Source organism: Bubalus kerabau, chromosome 11 (genome assembly GCF_029407905.1).
Source record: "Bubalus kerabau isolate K-KA32 ecotype Philippines breed swamp buffalo chromosome 11, PCC_UOA_SB_1v2, whole genome shotgun sequence".
NCBI lineage: Eukaryota > Metazoa > Chordata > Mammalia > Artiodactyla > Bovidae > Bubalus > Bubalus kerabau.
In genome coordinates this window covers 65628958-65649674 of record NC_073634.1, presented here as the reverse complement: position 1 = coordinate 65649674, position 20717 = coordinate 65628958, and the positions used below count along the sequence as shown (strand labels likewise).

Genomic DNA, 20717 nt, shown 5'->3' with positions numbered 1-20717 from the left:
TCCCACATGCTTGTTTTACTAATTGTATCTCCTCTTGTAGAGAAGTCTTGTTGATACTTGTGTAAAGGTAAACTTGTTGATCACATATTTGTTCACTTTTTAAAATGAAAGGCTTATGGAAGTCACCCTTAGAATGAAGAAAGAAAACAAAGAATTGGGTAGGATATTCTGTTAATCAAGGTCTTAGTCTTCAGCATGTTGAGGAGTGCTTAATGAAGGGGATATTTACAGAAGTGTGATGTGTTAAGGAAAGCTAACAGGGGCTGGTATAGTACCCAGGGGTAGCAGCAATAATACCATTTCTGGGGCGGGGGGCAGATCATGGAACTCAGAGAGACAACTATAAGAAATGGCTGCCTGACATTTGTAGAGCTGTGACCTTCGAAAGGGAGACACAATCAATCCATGGTGACCCAGCAGAAAGTGAACAGGAAATGAATATCCTGATCTTGATTTCTACTTACCCTCTGATTTCCTGGGGTGTTTCTCACTGACCCAGCACAACTGCCAGTGGGTGGTTAGTGCAGTCCATAAAGGTTAGTCTCCTAAAGCCCACAGCAGGATGAAAAAGAGCTGAGTGGATCTGGAAGGACAAATGGAAAATATTCAGCCCAGATATTCTGGCATTAAGATATTTTAGAGTGGTTGGTAATATGAACCTTCACAAATAGATCAAGATGATAGATCTGAGGTCCCATTTAATTCAATTTTTGAATGTTATTAAAAACTATTTAATCTACATAATTAAGCCTTCAAATAGAAATAAAACAGAATGTTAATGCCATTACTTGATTTTTTAAAGGAATCTGGATCGGAGAATTTACTCCTTACTTGAAGGAAGTTTTATTAAACCTGAATTTCAGAAACAAGTGTGAAAGAAGCATTCCAGGGACTTTCCTGGTGGTCCAAAAGAAATAAAACAATTCCTGGTTGCAGATAACATGATTGACTATGTAGAACGTCCCAAGAAATCCATACAATAAACCCCCCCCAGAAGCAATAAGTTTGGCAAGGTCACAAAGTACAAGAGGCACAGGATGCAAGATGTAAAATAGATGCCAAATAATGTGCAAAAATAGATGATATTTCTATATAAAATATACAAACATAGTCACTGAAATTAAAGATGCAAGATCATTTATAATTGCTCAAAAGAAAGAACTGCTTAAGTGTAAGCCTTAAGCTTACATTAATAATATAATATAATACATTTAGGACTTTACAATGAAAACTACATAGCACTGATAAAAGATAGCAATGTCTAAATTAATGGAAACATACCACCTTTCATGGACAAGAAGACTCAACAAAGATGTAAATTCTCCCCAAACTGATATACAGGCTTGACAGAATTCCTATCAAATCTCAGAAAGAGCTTTTAAAGATATAGTAAGAGCAATCTAAATTTTACACCAGAAGATAAAGGAACTAGAATAGCTAAAATAATTTTTAAAAATAATTGAGTAGGAGAACTCAGTTTACCTTAGTTCAAGATTTATTATACGGCTGTAGCAATCAAGATTAAGTGATAATGGTGAAGGGACACACACAAAGATCCATGGAACAGAACAGAGAACCCAGAAATAAGCTCACACAAACAGGTCCAACTTATTTTGGACAAAGGTGCAAAAGCAGTTCAGTGATGGAAAGACAGGCTTTTCAATAAATGGTGCTGTAGCAATTGGACATCTATAGGCCAAAAAAAAAAAAAAAAAAAAAAGAACCATGACTTAAATTGCACATCTTTTACAAAATTAACTTAAAATGATCATGGATTTAAAAGTAAAACATAAACTATATAGAAAGAAGCATAGCAGAAAGGCTATCAACTATGGAAGAGTTGACCTCTCGTGGCCAGGACATCTGCTGAGCTCCATCTGCAGCTGGGCAGACTCCTTCAACAACAGCTTGGGGCACCTGTAAGCCTCTCCACAACAGAGGGTCCTTGGCCCCAAGAGGGGTGAGGATGATGTGGAAGGGAAGACGCAGCAGAGGAACTCAGGTGAGGCTGGACCAGGGTGAGCCCTCCTGGTTACAGCGCAGAAGTTCCTCTTGGTGGGCAGAACTGCGTCTCAGCAGAAAACGATTAACCTGACTGTGAAGTCCCCTGAGCTCCTGGGAAACAAGACTGAGAGGAGATATGTGTTTGTCTCTCATGGGGCCCAGGATTCAAAAGTTGACTTGATATTTCTAAGCAGACTCAGGGAGGCCAGGAGGCACTGGTGATGAAATGGCCCATGACCAGCAGGGCTCCTGGGTGGCACCATCCACAGAGAGACCTGTGGTTTTACCTTCCTGAGGCGTCCCTGGATGCAGTTAAGAGGCCGTTAAGGATCCAGTGTGATGGTAAAGAATCTGCCTGCAATGCAGGAGACCTGGATTTGATCTCTGGGTCGGGAGAAGGGAATGGCTACCCACTCCTGTATTCTTGCCTGGAGAATCCCCACGGACAGAGGAGCCTGTTGGCTGCAGTCCATGGGGTTGCAAAGAGTCAGACACAACTAAGTGACTAACAACTAACTAACTAACTAACGAGGATCCAGTGAGAGGCTGGTGCCCTCGGTATGTGGTTCAGGGTCTCAGATGCTGTCTCGTGGGCCTCAAAGTGAAGGGTAACCCTCTGAGTATGAGGAAAGGAGGACTTGTGGGTAACAAGAGAGGTTTCCTCATGGCCCCCATTCTGTCGCTTTGCTCTGAGCCTCAGATACCACAGCAACTTTATCCTTGGAGTTTTCGGATCTGGATTTGGTGTTCAGATTGAAAAATAAAGGACAAGATTACATATGTTGGGAGCTAGAGGAAGCCCATGGTTTTTTGCATGGGCGATGAAAGGAAGCAACACATTCCTTCCTTTCTTTTTCTTTTTTTTAAAACTTAAGTCAAAACAACAGCCGCACAGATGAGTGTGTGTGACTGCTGCTGAAGCTGTCTCAGTCAGCGTGGCTCTTTCTAAAACTCCAGGAGAGGCACAGTGAGGACTTCCCTAGCACAGAGTCAGGAGGGAAAAGCTCCAGCCTGGAGATGGGAATGCAGGCTTCCACTTCTGGCTAAACCCCAGCTTCTCTGCCTACAAAATAGATTGAAATTAAATATTCCAGTTCTAGGATTTGTCATTTTACTCAGATTCTTACAAGTGTTTAAGTCAAACCGTACCTATCACTATGATTTTCTTCCTGCAGGTTAAATGGCAATGTGTGTGTGTGTGTGTGTGTGTGCAATGTGTATGTGCTGTGTATGTAATGTGTATGTGGTATAGGTGTAGTGTATATGTACATCATGTATGTGTGTTGTGTGTATGCAGCACATGTGTGCAGTGTGTATGTGTTGTGTGTGTAGTCTATGTGTTTGGCACGTCATGCACTATTTACTCCTGCTTTCTAGAGCGACCACCCACATGGCCCCATCAGTGCTGAATTTCCGGATCCTTCAGAAACCCTGTCTCCCACAGCCAGCCAAATAAGCAAGAACACATGTGAAAAGCCTTATTCCAGTGCCTCTTGAGATGCAGCCAAACAGCTGGAATTATATGCTTTGTAGAGAACCAGGGACGTGGCATGGCAGTAAAAAGAAAAGTTCAGTTTGTATTTGGAAATCAAATTCCTTTTCCCAAGCCTGAGAGGGCAAGGGAGGGCTGGGCTGCGCTCTCTAAGGGTGTATGTGTGCGAGTGTGCGTGTGTGCGCGCGCGCGCGCGCGTGTGTGTGTGTGTGTGTGTGTGTAGGGGGCATCTTTCATTAAAATCTCTGTCTTTTCTAGTGTTCCCCCATTTACATGTGCATTTGCATTTCAGACACCAATTTAAAAGTCAGCCTCTTCTTCCCTTTGCATCTCTTTCTCCAGTTCTATTGTTCTTCATTCATCTCTCTAGCCCCAGCCCCCAGCGCCCCCTCAACCCCCTGCTTCCTGTTTTGCCTGGGAACAGCGTGTCAAGCTCCCTGTAACAGCAGCTCATTGTTCTTAATCTGCTGTGTGGAGGGGGCCCCACATTCAAGCAGGAAAGATTAGAATGCTGTGTGATACTAGGCTGCTGGATGTCAGAATCTTTAGCACTTATACCTTCCTGGCCACAGGAGAGTTTCCTCTTGATTCCAGGGTTGTTCAGAGCTGCCAGGGCCCATCTTGCCATTCCACATCTGTTCCAGTCCTATATTGCTCCTTAACAAGTCACCCCAGACTCAGTGGCTTCAAACGAGCATGAGTTTTGTTCCTCAATCTGTGATTTCAGCATGGCACTTGCTAGGGTGGCTCAAAGGTGAGGGGTGACTCCTCGGCTGGGGGTGGAGTCATCCGAAACTCATTCACTCACAAGTCTGCTATTTATTGCTGGCTGTTGGCTGGGACCTTAACTGGGACTGTCGACTGGAACACCTTCATGTGGCTTTTCTGAAAGACCTGCATTCTCACAGCATAGTGGCTGGGTTCCAAGAGAAAGCGTATCAAGAGACAACGTGGAAGAGGGTATTATTTTTATGACTTAGTCTTGAAAGTAATTTAGCATCACTCTATTATACTCTGCTGGCTGTGCGTGCTAAGTCGCTTCAGTCATGTCCGACTCTGCAACCCCATGGACTGTAGCTCGCCAGGCTCTTCTGTCCATGGGATTCTTCAGGCAAGAATACTGGAGTAGGTTGCCATTTCCTTCTCCAAGGGATCTTCCCCAACCAGGGATCAAACTCACGTCTCTTTACATCTTCTGCACTGGCAGGCAGGTTCTTTACCATTAGCACCATCTGGGAAGCCCATTCTGTTATTAACAAAAATTAAATCAAACACTTTAAAGTATGCAAACATGTTTGAAAACAATCCAAAATCACTGCAGATGGTGATTGCAGCAATGAAATTAAAAGACACTTACTCCTTGGAAGGAAAGTCATGACCAACCTACACAGCATATTAAAAAACAGAGACATTACTTTGCCAACAAAGGTCAGACTAGTCAAGGCTACAGTTTTTCCAGTGGTCATGTATGGATGTGAGAGTTGGACTATAAAGAAAGCTGAGTGCTGAAGAATTGATGCTTTTAAACTGTGGTGTTGGAGAAGACTATTGAGAGTCCCTTGGACTGCAAGAAGATCCAACCAGTCCATCCTAAAGGAGATCAGTCCCGGGTGTTCATTGGAAGGACTGATGTTGAAGCTGAAACTCCAATACTTTGGCCACCTGATGCAAAGAGCTGACTCATTTGAAAAGACCCTGATGCTGGGCAAGATTGAGGGCAGGAGGAGAAGGGGACGACAGAGGATGAGATGGCTGGATGGCATCACCAACTCGATGCACATGGGTTTGGGTGGACTCTGGGAGTTGGTGATGGACAGTGAGGCCTGGCGTGCTGCAATTCATGGGTCACAAAGTCGGACACGACTGAGCGACTGAACTGAACTGATGAAAACAGTCATAGAGTGAGAGGGAAAAAAGATTTGAACTAATTGTCATAGTGAACAAATCATACTGAACCTTTAAGAAACTAGAAATCCTTGGAAAATCTAGCATTTACTGACAGTATGTGATGCTTTAATGTTTCATCTCATTCTCCCTGAAGAAGGAACTGGAAAGGAGAATGAACTTGGAGTTAGGATCCTTCTAGGCTCTCTCACTACAAATCAGTTTTAGGTCTAGATGCATTTTTTTTTGCATTTCTTTAATTTTCTCATTTGCTAAATATTGAACTTATTTCATAGAGAGGTTGTAGCACATAGCAGTGAAAAAAATGTAAAACTGCTTATATAATAATGACAGACTGTAAAGCATTTTATGTATATATAATACCTGTTTAATGGTGTTAGCCATGGTAATATTTTGGTAATATAATAATACCAATATTATACTTGTTGAGGCAGATACAAAATTCTGTCCAGATTCAAGAAGGGGGGTGTAACACAGAACACACTACACAATGGAGGGAGGGTTCAGCGTCGTATGGTAAAAACAGCCTGCGTAGTGTGTGTATGTGTGCATGTAATGCTCTGTGTGCTCTATTGCAGCAATGTAGTGTGTATGTATTAAGTATAGTGAACACGCACCGTGTTGTGGCAGTTGTATTTAAAAGAAAGTTCAAAATGAATCCGCCACAGGTATTTTGATATTTGGTAAAACTAATACAATTATGTAAAGTTTAAAAATAAAATAAAATTAAAAAAAAAAGCTATAATAAGAGGTGAAAAAAAAAATAAATAAAAGAAAGTTCAATCTACTACCTCACTTTTCACATTCACCATTCCTTTCTTTGCCTCTTATACCCTAGTGGTTTACATTTATAGTCAGAGATGGAATTTGTGGTAAGGTTTGTGTAGTGTATGGGTGTTAAACTTACACTTTTGCTTGAACCATGTGGTAGGGAGACTGGCCTCAGGGTGAACCCCGAGATTTCCACCTCCTGGTCTACACGTCCTGCATAATCCCCTCCCCTTGAGTTGGGGGGACCTGTGCCTCTGATGGGGATTTCCTGGGATGATTAAGTTACATGAGATGCAAAGGTAGAGGGATTTTGCAGATGTAATTAAGGTCCCTAGTCGGTTACTTTGAGTTAAGAAAAGGGAGATTACACTGGTGGCCTGACATAATCAGATGAGTCCTTTAAAGCAACAGTCCGCGACCTTTTTGGCACTTGGGACTGGTTTCTTGGAAAACGATTTTTCCATGGACACGGGGTGAGGTAGGGGTGGCTTTGGAATGATTCAAGTGCATTACATTTATTGTTCACTTTATTTTTATTATTATTAAGTCAGTTCCACCTCAGCTCATCAGGCATTAGAGCCTGGAGGTGGGGACCCCCTGTCAGATTTTCCCTAAATTAGGGATTCTCCTCCTGGCTTTGAAGAGGTAAACAGCCTTGTGAGAAGGCCATGAGGCTACACGATAAGGGTGCCCTCTAAGAGCTGATAGCAACGCCAAGCAACAGCCAGTAAGAAACAAGGGACCTCAGTCCTACAAGAAAATTCTGCCAACAACTGAGTGAAATCAGAAGAACTCCAGGTGAGAGCACAGCCCAGCTAATATCTCGAGACCCTGAGCAGAGAACTTAGCTACTCTGTGTCTCGGACCAACAGAAACTATGAAATGACAAATGTGGGTTGTTTTAAGTCATCCAATTTGTGGTATGTGTTATGCAGCAATAGAAAACTCACACAAGTCAAAACTATGAGAGCCACTGGCAAGAAAACATTATCGAGTGGGTAACTGGAGAAACACCAGGCAGATCTAGTAGCAAGACTATGCACACCTTCTAAAACTCAGCTCAGATGTCACCTCCTTCAAGATCTTCATGGAGTCTCTTCAGCTAGAAGTAATCTCTTGCATCTGAAATCCTATAGCTTGTTTGCCCCTCTTTTGTGGCACCTCTCACTTTCTATTTGTGTTCACCAGGGCACATGTTTTGACTCCTCGGCTGGACTGTAAGGTCCTCCCGATAGAAACTGTGTCCTGTTTTTTTGGGCACCAAGGTACTTAGCATAGTTCTTTGTGTATCAACAAATGTTCTTGATAATTTACCAGGTAATTTTCTCAATGACTGAACGTCAACTTTTTTTTTGTTGTGGCAGTTCAAGAATGCATTTTGAAATACGGAAATTCAAGAGATGATAGTCCCTGTTGTTTTAAGGCTGCTTAAAATATAAAAACTCACCTAGTATTCTGGCCCTCATTTGCAGTCAGTGAGAATGTTTCTGTCATTTGAGATTCTGAAATTAAGCCTCTAAATGTTCATCTAATAGATGCTGGTTTTCGGACTCTGAAACTCTCTGCCAAGATAGAATCACAGATCTATGTGAGTAATCTTTATTTTTAATCCTGAAAACAGAGAAAAGGGCTTCCTAAACCACTAGGATGAGCTACTATTTAGCTATGACCCTTAGAATCAGGACCACCATGTTCATGAAGGGAGGGATGACATTTACTCATAGAACACTAACTAATAATGCAAGTCTATTTAGAGAAACAGATAGACTTTGAATTTAGCTTTGGGACACTGAACACAGAGGAAGCAGAAAGGCCAAAGGACATTAAAAAAAAAAAAGTCATGCTTTTCATAGGCAAAACTTTCATAGCAAAAGAAGCCAATATCTCCTGGGGACTGGTTGGTTTGAGCTCCAGCAGTCTCTCACATCTCAGGGGTGTGAGGACCTGAACACCAAAGGTACTGTTTTTGGCAAGCTTGATTATTAGCAACAGAAAGCATCGCCATTAATAGTCTTCTTTGTAGCTCTTATAAAAATAGAATTGTATTACCATAAGGGTTTCTTTTTGGGCCAAATTATTAGTCAGGTACACATTTAACGTGCTTTAGGGGAATGCCAGCTGAGTACTATGGGCTCGGGAACACCTTCCAAGGACTTCCAGATCAGGGCTTTTAAAAACAGTAAGTAGAAACACTGCATTTATATTGCTTCTGATAATTGGCAGAGTTTACATACATTATTCCACGAGGCAAAAGCTGTCTTCTCCTAACTTAGTCTACCAGGGCAGGCAAAGTTCAGGGACTATGACTGCTAAGGCCTCAAAAGGTATCCAGTTTGTTTAGCAATTGAGAGTGTGTGTCCTGTTCTGGTTGCCAGTCTCATGAGGCCCCAGATGTCTGGAGGGAGCAGATCAGATCACTACTAGTTAGTATCAAGATGGTGTTAAAGGCCTGAGTCAGAAATTAATCACACCAGCTATTCTCTGGTTCACCCTATGGTTATCCCCATGGTCAATAATGAAACTGGATGTGACGGGTCCAGCTTTTACATTTCATATAGAGGACAGATAAGCATTTGTGAAATCTACCAGGAATTATTTCTCAAAACTCCTGGTATGGGACTTGGTCTATTTGCTGTTTAGACTCTAGACAGTCCTTAGACCTCACTGGGTATTTATCCTTATAAATGGCTTATATGCTAAATGTGTTAGGGGAACAGATCACAGTGCCGTGAGTGTGTGTGTGTGTTTATTTGGAGGGAGGTGGGACAGTAAGTAATTATGAAGAGACCAGGCCATTGCTTCTCCCTTTTTGGCTATATTGGGAGGTGGGGAACTAAGAGGAAGGAGAAGGTGAAGGATTTGAGAAATAAGAATGTTGGGATAAATGAACAAGGTGCATCCATCTCTGCCTTAGCTTCACTTAGAGAGGACATGTCAGGACATTGGATGAGCTTGCAGAGTGGTCTGTCAAGGCCATTCCTGCAGTGGGATGGCTCGCTGTCACTGATCTGCATGTGGAAAACACCACAGACATTCCCTAAATGCATGCAGAGGTGTGTCTCTAATTTGAATTCTCCTCAGCCAGATCCCCCAAATGCCCATGAGCTGTCCAGGACTGACTGACTTGGGGTGAATGCATGATAGAGGAGGAGGGAGAGTGAAAAGAGGCTGTGATTTTAAATTGTTGCTGATAGAAATACATATATTTACATATGTATATTTTATTATTTATACTGCAGATAGTGTGATACATATTTCAAGTGGACCCTGTAACTTGTATATTTTATATATATATATACACCATATATTCTGGAGCAGGAAATGGCAACCCACTCCAGTATTCTTGCCTGGAGAATCCCATGGACAGAGGAACCTGGTGGACTACAATCCATGGAGTTGCACAGAGTCAGGCACAACTGAAGCGACTGAGCAGCAGCAACATACTGTATGTATCAGTGATATATATAATATGTAGTCTATTATATGCTATATATTATACATTTATAATAGTAAATATTCTACTGTATACATGTACCATATAAATTGATATATACACACACACATATATATATTGCCAATTTTACAAAAATATATGGCTCTATGATCCCATTGCTAGGGCCCTTCAAAAGCCTGGAGGAGTGAGTGCAAGAGGAGTCAGTGGATCTCAGAGCTTCATTCGCTTTACAGTAGATCCACCTCTGCTTTGATACTGAGACAGAGGCCAGGGTTGATTGTGGGAATCACAAGGCTGAGATTTTTCCCCTGAGAGTGCTGAGTGTTTTGAAAGTATTGGATCTGTGCAGGACCTAAGCTGATATTTCCCAGTTAGTTATCCTCATTGTCTCCTATCCCCAGTTATCCTCATTGTCTCCTATCCCCTGAAACAATAGGGTTAATCTTTCAAGAAGTGGGGAGAAAAGTTCTAAGATGAGTACATATCTTGAGAAAGCACTGAGAAACAGAAGCTCTTCCCTGGAGCCCATCTAAAGAGAGCACAAACAAAGCTGGATTGTCAGCAGAGAATCCAGCAGAGAGTATGGTTGACTGAGTCATGTTAGAAGCTGAGCAGGCAGGAGGCGTTAGCAAAGATATGAGGGAACTCTGCTGGGGGGTGGAGGGGTAGGATGGGCCAGTGAAGGCGCCTGTCTGTGTGATTGACTTCAAGAGGCAGGAGATAACTGGAGACTTCCCAGAACCCTCAATATGTGAACATCCAAGAGTATAGACTCCACCCAGTAGAATGTGGACACAAAGACAGTAGAGAATGATAAAATCCCCTTGTGATATGGTTGCTGCTCTGTTGGCCAGGTTCACTCACACTAGCTAAGTGACATTTTGGATCACCCAAGCTTCCAGAGAGAGATAGACACAAGTAAGCCTCATCCAAAGACATCTGCATCACAGGGATTCTGGGTTATGAAGGACTAGTCAAACAAACTCTCCCATCACTTCCTGGCAAAGAAAGGGAAAACATGGAAGAGTGGCAGATTTTATTTTCTTGGGAGCCAAAATCACTATGGATGGTGACTGCAGCCACAAAATTAAAAGACGCTTGCTCTTTTGGAAGGCAAACTATGACAAACCCAGACAGTGTATTAAAAAGCAGAGATGTCACTTTGAAAAAAAAGTCTGGATAGTCAGAGCTATGGTTTTTCCAGTAGTCACATACAGATGTGAGCGTTGAACCATAAAGAAGGCTGAGAGCTGAATAATTGATGCTTTTAAATTGTGCTGCTGGAGAAGACTCTTGAGAATCCCTTGAATTGCAAGGTGATCAAATGAGTCAATCCTAAAGGAAATCATCCCTGAATATTCACCAGAAGGACTGATGCTGAAGCTCTTATACTTTGGCTGATGTGAAGAGCTGACTCATTGGAAAAGACCCTGATGCTGGGAAATATTGAAGGCAAAAAGAGAATGGAGCAGCAGAGGATGAGATGGTTAGATAGCATCACCAACTCAATGGACATGCATTTGTGCGAACTCTGGGTGATAGTGAAGGACAGGGAATCCTGGTGTGCTGCAGTTCATGGGTTCGAGAAGATATGGACATGACTTAGCAAATGAACAACAGTCAAACCATCATTGTTAAATTAATACCATGACCCTGCTTTAAAATTCTGCCCCAAATTCTTCAAGTGGCTTCCTTTAAGAAGTGTAGGTCAGGGACGTGGACCTCAGCTGAGGGAAGGCTAAGAAAATGTGCTAGAATCCAAATTCTGGGAACCTCTCTTTGCTGGAGGCTCAACTGGATATAAGACTGGTGAGCAGATCCTTTCTTCAGAAAGGATCCTTCTTCTGAAATCCTGCTCTCCTTTGGTTTTCTTCTTCTTTTAAATAATTTCAAATCAAAGAATATAATATATATAATAAAGTGTTTAAAGTGTATTAATCTTATGTGTACAGCTCAATAAACTTTTGCGTACATGTATATCCATGTCACCACTACTCAGATATATAGACATCTTCATCATCCCAGAAAGTAACCCTTGCTCATTCATACTTTATTATCCTTCCTTACTCTAGAGGTAACCAGTATTCTGATTTCTCTTACCATTGATTAGCTTTTCCTTTTCTTGAACTTCATATAAAAGGAGTCATTCAATGTATTTTCTGTATTAATTTTCTATTATGGTATAACAGATTACCATAACCATAGTAGTTTAAAACAACAGATATTTATCATCTCACATTTTCTGGGGCATAGCTTAGCTGGATCATCTGCTCAGGATCTTCTGAGGCTGCAGTCAAGATTTTGGCTAGGCTGTGTTCTCATCTGATGGCTTGGTGGGGAAGAAACTGCTTGCAAGTTCATTCAGGTTCTTGGCAGAATTCACTCCCTTGTGGTTGCATGACTGTTGGCCAAAGGCCACTCTCAGTTCTTAGGAAATACTTGTAGTTCCTTGCCACAAGGACCCCTTATCACAGGCTCTCTCACAATATGACAGCTACTTCATGGAAAGTAAGGGAGAATCTCTCTCTCTCTAGTTTACAATGACAGAGTCTTGTATAAAGTGATATTACCATGGGAGAAGTGGTGTTCCGTTACTTGTGACATATATCATGATCTAACCAAAGAAGCAATGTTCCATTACGTTTGCTTTATTCTATTGTTAGAAACAAGTCACAGAGTCCCCCTGCAATCAAAAGGAGAGGATTGGATAAGGATATGGTGTGTTGGGGGGAGTCACCACAGAGTGTGTCTGCCACATTCTGTCTGTTTTGTGTTTGACTTCTTTGGTTCAGCCTAATGTCTATGAGATTTGTCCATATTGATGAGTGCTTACTTTGTTCATTCTTTTCCACTGTGTAGTATTCATCTGTATGAAGAGACCACTATTCCTTATTTCACTATTGAAGGATGTTTGGGATGTTTCTACTTTTTTGTTATTATGAATATAGCTGTTGTAAATATTCTTCTACATGTCTCTAGAGGACCATATGCATTTGTTTCTCTGGGATTATATTTAAGCATGTTTAGCTTTTTCCCCCCCTGTAATTTAATTAATTCACTAGTTATTTACCCTTGGCTCCTCTTGTTGCAATGTTAAACATCATGAGTTGAGATCAGGCTGGAGGATTAGAAAGGGGTTGACTTTCGACGTGAAAATCATGATTCACCCCCTTCCCCCTTGCTAAGGGTGGTGGTGATTTGATCCCCATTTTATGAAAGCTTTCCTGATGATTCCTCTCCCCACCACCTTTTCTTTCAGCAACCAATGAAACATAAAACAGCAAACACCCACCCTAACCTTAAGAGACTGCACTGTGGTTGCTAATCTGGTTTCAGTGGGATACACGTTTCCAATACTTACCACTTTTCTCTGTGCGTGGTTTCAGCCCGAGAGTCCTGGACAACAGAGGAATGCCACAGAAGCATGCGGCTTCCTCCAAGGGGCGAGAGTCTAACTCCGTAAGTTTGGGAGCACTCCCAGAGTCAGGCTCTACTATCGGAGGAGCCTTTCCCTCTGCAGTGCAAGGGAAATGGAAAGATTCAGTCATGTTGTAAAGTCCAGGTAATGAATGAAACATAGAAATACAGAAAAAGAGAAACACATATGCCTTTCCTTATAGTCTGGAGTTGAAGTGGGAAGAATTAAGGTCACTCCTAGATCTCTGACTAATACAATCAGGGTGAATGGTGGTGCTGTTTACTGAGAAAAAGAGGGCCAAGGAGAGCATATCTGGGGAGAGAAAAAAAAACAAAACTCTGATCTATTAAATTTGAGATGCTTATTAGACATCTGAGTGGAGATGTGGAGTAGGTAGATGGTTATAACATGTCTAAATATTAGAGGAATGTAAAAGCTGGAGATACAAACTTGACACTCATGCATATCAGTGGTACTGAAAACCAGGTCATGAATGAGCTCACATAGGGAGAAAGACAGAGAAAAGAGTTGAGAGCCTTGGAAGACACCACATTTGGATATCTGACAAAAGAGGAAGATTCAGAAAAAGAGACTGGGAAGGAATAGCCAGCAGTGTAGGAGGAAAACCAGGAGTCTATGGTGTCAGTCAAAAGAGAAGAAAGTTTAAAGAATGAGGAAATGGTCAGCTGTGCCAAATGCTGTGAACAGCTGAGTGAGACGAAGATAGGTGAGTGTTCCATGGATTTGCCTGAGTGGAAATAGTGTTGCCCTTGGCAAGAGCACTAGAGCAGTGGTTGCTGAGGCTAAAATGAAGTGGATTAGGGGTGAATGGTAAGTGACTAAGTGGTGATAAGATGTGTAAATATTGCCTCCTAAAAATTTGATTTTGGAGAGGAGTAAAGGATGAGGCAATAGCCAGAGGGGTTGGACAGCAGAGAATGAGGAAGAGACTGCTGCTGCAGGAGAGGAGAAGAGAACTGAAGGGGTGAAGATCTTCTTGGGGAGAAGGGGGTGAGACCCTGGGTGCCTCTGGAAAGATTGGGCTTCGGCAGGAGGAGGGACACTTCATCTCCGCATATTGTGATGAAAAAATATGCTTGTGGATTTAGGTTCCATCTGATGATTTCCATTGTCAGGCTTCAGGACATCAGCTGTGAGGGGGGAAGAGAAGGGAGTTCTTGAGAAGAGAGGAGAGGGAGGAAAGAGCCAGTTTCAAGAGTGGTGTATCGGCCCAGGTCTTGCAAGAAGCAGATGCCAATATGGGCGTAAACATGCAAGGATTTTATTAGTAGAACCATGCCTAAGAAAAAAATGGGGAGGGAGCCAGAAGAGGCTGGGAAAGCTGTCAGATAGTGATGCAGGTCTGACTCCAAGTGAAGAAGAGAGGAAAGGAAGGGCGAATGGAAGCGTACTAGACTGCCATGAAATCTAGAGAAGTTTCAGCGAGGCCAATGGAGAGCTGAAGCTGGCTGTCAGAGGAGTCCTCTGTTTCCTTGCTGTTCCTGCTGAGCCCAGTCATTGGGGAGCAGCACCTGGGAAGGTGGTCTTAGCATCAGCACAGACCTGGATGGATTTCAGAGCACAGCTGCTGGGTCCTTAGGCTAGTTATGCTCCCTATGATGCATTCTCAACTGCTACGATGGGGAAGACGAACTTACTAGAACAGATGTGATCATTCTCAGGCAGGGTTGGGCACCCATTTGAAGTCTGTGATGATAAATGTAAAATGAAAGTCATCTTTCCTTGGTAACTGTAATGCCTAAATTTAAATGCTTCATGAATGCATGACTGAGTGCTATGGTCTAGTGGACAGTTGGTAACTCCCAATGTGAACAAATTTTAGGCCAGCATCCATGTGGCTAGTATTCCATGGGTGAAGGTTTGAGATTTTGACTTCTCATTGGCTTGTGTTCTGGTGTGTGTGTGTGTGTCTGTATACTCAGTCATGTCTGACTCTTTGCAGCCCCATGGACTATAGCCTGCCAGGCTCCTCTGTCCATGTAATTTTCTAGGCAAGAATACTGGAGTGGGTTGCCATTTCCTTCTCCAGGGGAACTTCCCAATCCAGGGATTGAATCCTCGTCTCCTGCATTGGCAGGCGGTTTCTTTTACCAAGTGAGCCACCAGGGAACCTATGTTCTGGGTTGCTTCCAGCATATTTGATGAGACGAACTTCATTCTTTCTATTGTACTGGCCCAAGTCCACCTTTGGACAGAGAGGGAATTGTCATTGTTTGGGAGAGTCATGGTCAGCTCTGCAATTCTTGTAACAGGTGCCAACAGACAGCTTCTGACAATTCAATTTTTTAAAGTATTTTCCCAACAGCAAAAGTAATACACATAGAAAATTTGAAAACTATGTTGTCTGTCCATATTCCTAATCTGTTCTGGAGGTCCCCTGCTGACAGGGGACCTTATCTGTCGGTGGTGTCCTTTTTTCAGCATCTCTGTCCTCTTCGTGAGGACTTTATCTTCTTGAGGCCACAGGGGCTTCCTTGGCCTCCACACAGGGCAGGTCAAAAGTACTGGGGAGTTAACACCCCAAGAGCAACCCTCAACAGTAGGGGTGAGAGTGGCTGGGTAAAATCCCCAGCTATCTGACCTTCAGCGCCACATGTCTAAGATATGTTACGCATGCCTCTCAGAGAGTCCCTGGGGGATTTCACTCCAGTTGCCCACTTGCCCACATGCAAGTGCCCCTCACCAAGGCACTCCTGATTGGCTTTCTTCCCTGCTCTGTTTCACTTTCCCACTCCCCTTCTAGTGCTGCCTGGATTATCTCCAAACATACCACATGCACCCGAATCCTTGTGTTAGGAGTAAGGAGAACCTACACTATGTCAAGAGGAAGTGAAGGTGAAAGTGTTAGTTGCTCAGCTGTGTCCGACTCTTTGTGACCCCACAGACTGTAGCTTGCCAGGCTCCTCTGTCCATGGGATTTCCTAGGCAAGAATGCTGGAGTAGGTTGTCATTTCCTCCTCTAGGGGATCTTCCCAACCCATAGATGGAACCTGCATCTCCTCCATTGGCAGGTGGATGCTTTGCCACTGAGATACCAGGGAAGCCCATGTCAAGAGCAAAGTGGTAGGATTCTACCTCCTAGAGACAGTAAACATTTATATCCTTTCTTTCACTCTTTCTCTCTCCTTATATATAAGTACACACACACACACACATTTTTCCACTTAGAACTGACCAATTAATATTTTATATCTTTCCTTTTCTTCTCCCAGTGCTTCATGCTACACATCATATTTTGTTACTGATTTTTTAACTCTTCTATTATAGACATTTGTAGATTGTGAAAATTATGATATAGAAAATAATTGTTAATGACTTTCTAGTGTTTCTATGGAATGTGTTAGATTGATTTTTAAGGTTACTTACTTGCTTTTAATCAGTAGTAGAAAATTATTCTAGCTGAGTCTTTTCAGATAGTATAACTTCTATGTACAACTCAACTTTTAAGAAATGTTTATGGAAGAATGCTTGAAGGATATGCAGTCCTCTCTTTAGAGAATGTAGATATTATTTTTGGATCCACATTGGATTAAGTCTAATACTGTGGGTTGATGTGTTTGGCCTTCCTCCTCTGCCACCTCAAAGAATTGCTGTCCTAAATTGACCTTTGGAGTATCACCCACAGTGACCCTATGGAAAATGCCATAGAAAACTTAGTGTTGCTGGAGAGCTGTTGGGGGCACTGGGAGACTGCCCTGTATGAGGACTTGGAGGAAAATGTTCACTCGGGTCTCAGAACAAGGACAAATAGAGCTAGTCCCGGGGAACTGGTTTTCATCTTTTGTTACAGTTCACAGGGTTGCAAAAGAGTCCGACACAACTTAAGTGACTAAACAACAACAACAATTTCATAACTCACATTTTCATTTTTGCTTTGTTTTATAGGAAGTTCACAACCTAATTGATAGCCTACGTTTGAAAATTTTATAAGATCAGTGCAAATCACTGAGTACTGCCTTTCTACATGAATCTCCTTTCTTTTACTTCTGCTCTATTTTCTCCTTATATCTTATTTCTTTATACAATTTTAAAAGATTTTACAGTGGGTATATTTTGTAAGTTGTCTCAAAAAATATTTTAATGATATGTGGTGTATATATATATATATATATATATATTTATAGCTCCCGCACCATTCCTTCCCCTCTTGTGTGGCCTCTTGGGACTACCCTTCTGGGGTAGTGGAGTGGGAGAGCTGGAGGGCTGACCTAAGCCCTCACCTCAGCCAGTTCAGACGATGGGGCTCAGCAGTTTCAGGTGTGACCCCCACAGCGCTCAGCCAGCTGTTGTAGAACTTCCACCCCTTCTGCCCAGGGGTAGAGATGAGTCAGTGCGAAGAAGCTGAAGGCGTGTGGGTGCGGGCATCACGGCAGTCTCTCAAGGGGCCTCCTCCTCCCTAGGCTGCCTGTGTCTCCAGCCTTCCTCTGTGCATCTCCCACCCCAGTGGTGGGGGAAGAGGAGGCCCCCTTGGGAGGGGTGTCATCTGCCCACTCCCCTCTCCGCTTCTTTTTCAATTCACTTCCCTAGTGCCTTGCTTATTGATTCTCAAGAGCATCATTTGGAATAAAAGGAGGGGGGAACCCCAACTGAATATTAATTGTGTTTTTCTCTTTATGTTTCTGCTAAGAGCATCGTAATTCTCCTGGGCAATGTGCAGGCTTCTAACTGCCTGAGGGAGAGTGAACAGAGAAAGAAAAACATAAAAAATGATTTATCTAGATTTATAGGAGTGAAATATATGTATTTCAAATATATATATGTTTTAAATATTTAGATATTTTAGTGTATTTTATAGGTATCTATATGTGTGTAGCTGTTTGTATAATACATATATTATATATATGTATGTATATGCGAGTGTGTCTCTTGATCTGATCATGTCATGCTTTCAAAACCTTCCATAGTTCCTTCTTATTATAGAGCAAAGTCCAAACTCTGCTTGGCAAGTCCTCCACACACACCCTCTGGCCTCTCCACTCCCAAGTTCTCCTTGTCAGGCCACTTCCCCACCCCCACACTCAGGCTCCGACATGGGAACTACTCTTTGGCAAGCTGTGAACCTTGCCCTTTTCCCCTTCTCAGCCTTTGCACAAGTCATTCACTCCACCAGCTCCCGGCTCCTTCCCCGTCAGGAGCCTGCCTTCCGAGTTCTATTCATTCATCTTCAATGAGCTCACCATCCATCCTAAGCTAAGCCTGCTGAGATCCCAATGCCTAGTGCAGTGCAATCGACACTGGGTGAAGGCCCAGATGCACCCCTGGGGAGTCAGGAGTGCCCTCCTGTCTGCCCCAGACACTTGGCTCACTAATGTCTCCATGAGAGCATTTCTCAGGTGCCTGCCTCTCTCATCACAACCCTCAGGGCAGGACCCGTACTTCTCCAAAACAGCATTCTCGGCATCCTGCACAGGGCCTGGCCGTGGTTGCCACCCAGTGCATGTTCCTTGAATGAATGAATGTGTATTTATAGATCAGTGTCCATGTGACAGATAAGCTGGACACAGAGAAACTCAAAGCCAAATGTTGAAGGCCTTGCTCAAGAAACAATCATCAGGAACAGAGATAAAGTCTCCCACACAGACAATGAGTTCACTGTGGAAAACTGAATTTGATTTGTAAAGACTTGGACCTCACTACGACTCTGGAGAACAGCAGTGATTGTTTCTTATTGGATCCCCTGCCCAACCTGTCACCATGGGTGACCTGTGGGTATACGGATTCGTTCCTGGTGGCTCAGACAGTAACAAATCTGTCTGCAATGTGGGAGACCTGGGTTCGATCCCTGGGTTGGGAATATCCCCTAGAGAATGGAATGGCAACCCACTTCAGTGTTCTTGCCTGGAGAATCCCATGGACAGAGGAGCCTGATGGGTTGCAAAGAGTCGTACGTGACTGAGCGGCTAAGCACACCCACAGCTCCTGTAGCAACCAGAAAAGCAGCACCAAGGAAGGAGGCCAAGGGCCCCTCCCCCAGCTTGGGGGAGATCCTCTAATTGCCAGCAGCTCTGCAGACTTGAGCAAAGGGTTCTGCGGCTGCTGGGGCCAGGGCCCTCCTCTCTAAGCTTCCGATGATGGCTCACTTCCTTCTGTGTATGTGTTGCGGGAAATTCAAAGCTACATTTTCAGTTCCCCACTCCCTTTGCCATTACATTCTTGGTGGGTTTTTCAGCCTTCCTGATTGCTAGATCTGGACTTCAGGCCGGGTGAACCCTAGATGCACCGATAAGTTTGCAATAGGGTCAAAGGATATTTTCAGATCTGGGGCTGAGCAGCCTCTAATTATTCTCTAATTATAATTTTTCCAATGGCTTCCTATTCCTTCCTTCCTATATATATATATATATATATATTTAAAATTTTTATTTATTGGCTAAGCTGGGTCTTCATTACTACTTCGGCAGGGGCTACTAGTTGCAGCGAGCAGGGGCTACTCTCTAGTTGTGGTGTGCAGGCTTCTTTTTTGTGGAGCGTGGGCTTCAGCAGTTGTGGCACATGGGCTTGGTAGTTTTGGCTCCCAGGCTCTAGAGCTCGGGCTCAGTAGTTGTGGCATAGAGGCTTAGTTGCTCCGAAACATGTAGGATCTTCCCAGAACCCGAGTCTTCTGCGCTGGCAGGCGGATTCTTTACCACCAAGCCACCAGGGAAGCCCCTTTCCTTCCTATATTAAATCTCTAATATCCATCAGTTGTACATAAGATCCACAACGGCACAATACTGAGAGCAGCAGCTGGTACGTGTAGATACCTTGTTGGACCGAAAATTAATGAATGAATGGCTGTGTATTAGAACAAAATGAATGAAGGCTATAGACACTCCTTTGGTTGTTTTTTTCAACTAGACTATCTCCCTGTCATCTGTGCTGGCTTAAGTCTGGCTCTGTCTGAGGGCTAGATGAGCTGGTCTGATTCCTCTGGTCTGAGGACACTAGGACAGTGAGTTGGGGGAGAAGAAAGTGAGGGGCCTGAGAGAAGAGGCAGCTGGTAGGTCTTTCAGGAGCCTCACTGCCCAGTGAGATTTCTTCTGGCAGCTTCCCCCATCGCTGACCTGGAGCCGGAGCCTGCCTGCTGCACAGAAGCAGCTTGGCTGTGGTCACACTGGCTGGCTCCATAGCCAAGAACAGTGAAGTGGGGAGGGGCCTGCTCTGTGGGCCCAGGGGTTAGGGAAGGGGGTGGGATGTGAAGGGCAAGGAGCCGGGCTCCATATGGCATCCGGATTTTAAACAACTCTACTTAGAAATAGAAGAAAATCTCTCCGGAAAACGGGAGGGCTCTGGCAGGCATCCCAGGCCTGAGGAACAGCAAGTTCCTGCCAACTTGTGACGGAAGTGGAGGTTTTGTGGGAAGGGTGGAGGGAAGAGGGCTCTGAAGGGAATGGACACAACCCAGCAGCATTCTTCCGGGTTAAAAAGCCTGTCTGGGGGTAAACATGTTTCTGAAAATGAGGACGGTTTTTATTCTTCCAGACTGGCCTACTTCCTGTGAATGCAGTTATTCCCAGGTGTGCGTGTTTGTGTTCAAAGAAAGGATATGATAAACTATTCGTGGTCCCAGCCTGAGAGGGCTTTGGAATCATGGAGTGCAAAACTCAGCCCCACATCAGAATGGATACATGTATATGTATGACTGAATCCCTTCACTGTTCACCTCAAATTAT

At 43.4% G+C, this 20717-nt stretch overlaps 2 long non-coding RNA genes across 2 annotated transcripts in view; one reads left to right on the top strand and one right to left on the bottom strand.

Moving 5' to 3' along the window:
• Positions 1–20717, top strand: part of LOC129623241 (uncharacterized) — a 164091-nt gene that overhangs the window by 22864 nt on the left and 120510 nt on the right. The window lies entirely within an intron of this gene.
• LOC129623242 (uncharacterized) lies at positions 465–13115 on the bottom strand. Its single transcript, XR_008700423.1, has 3 exons — positions 12988–13115; positions 4055–4412; positions 465–583 (listed from the first exon to the last, which is right to left on the bottom strand). It is a non-coding gene; the product is annotated as an uncharacterized LOC129623242 (long non-coding RNA).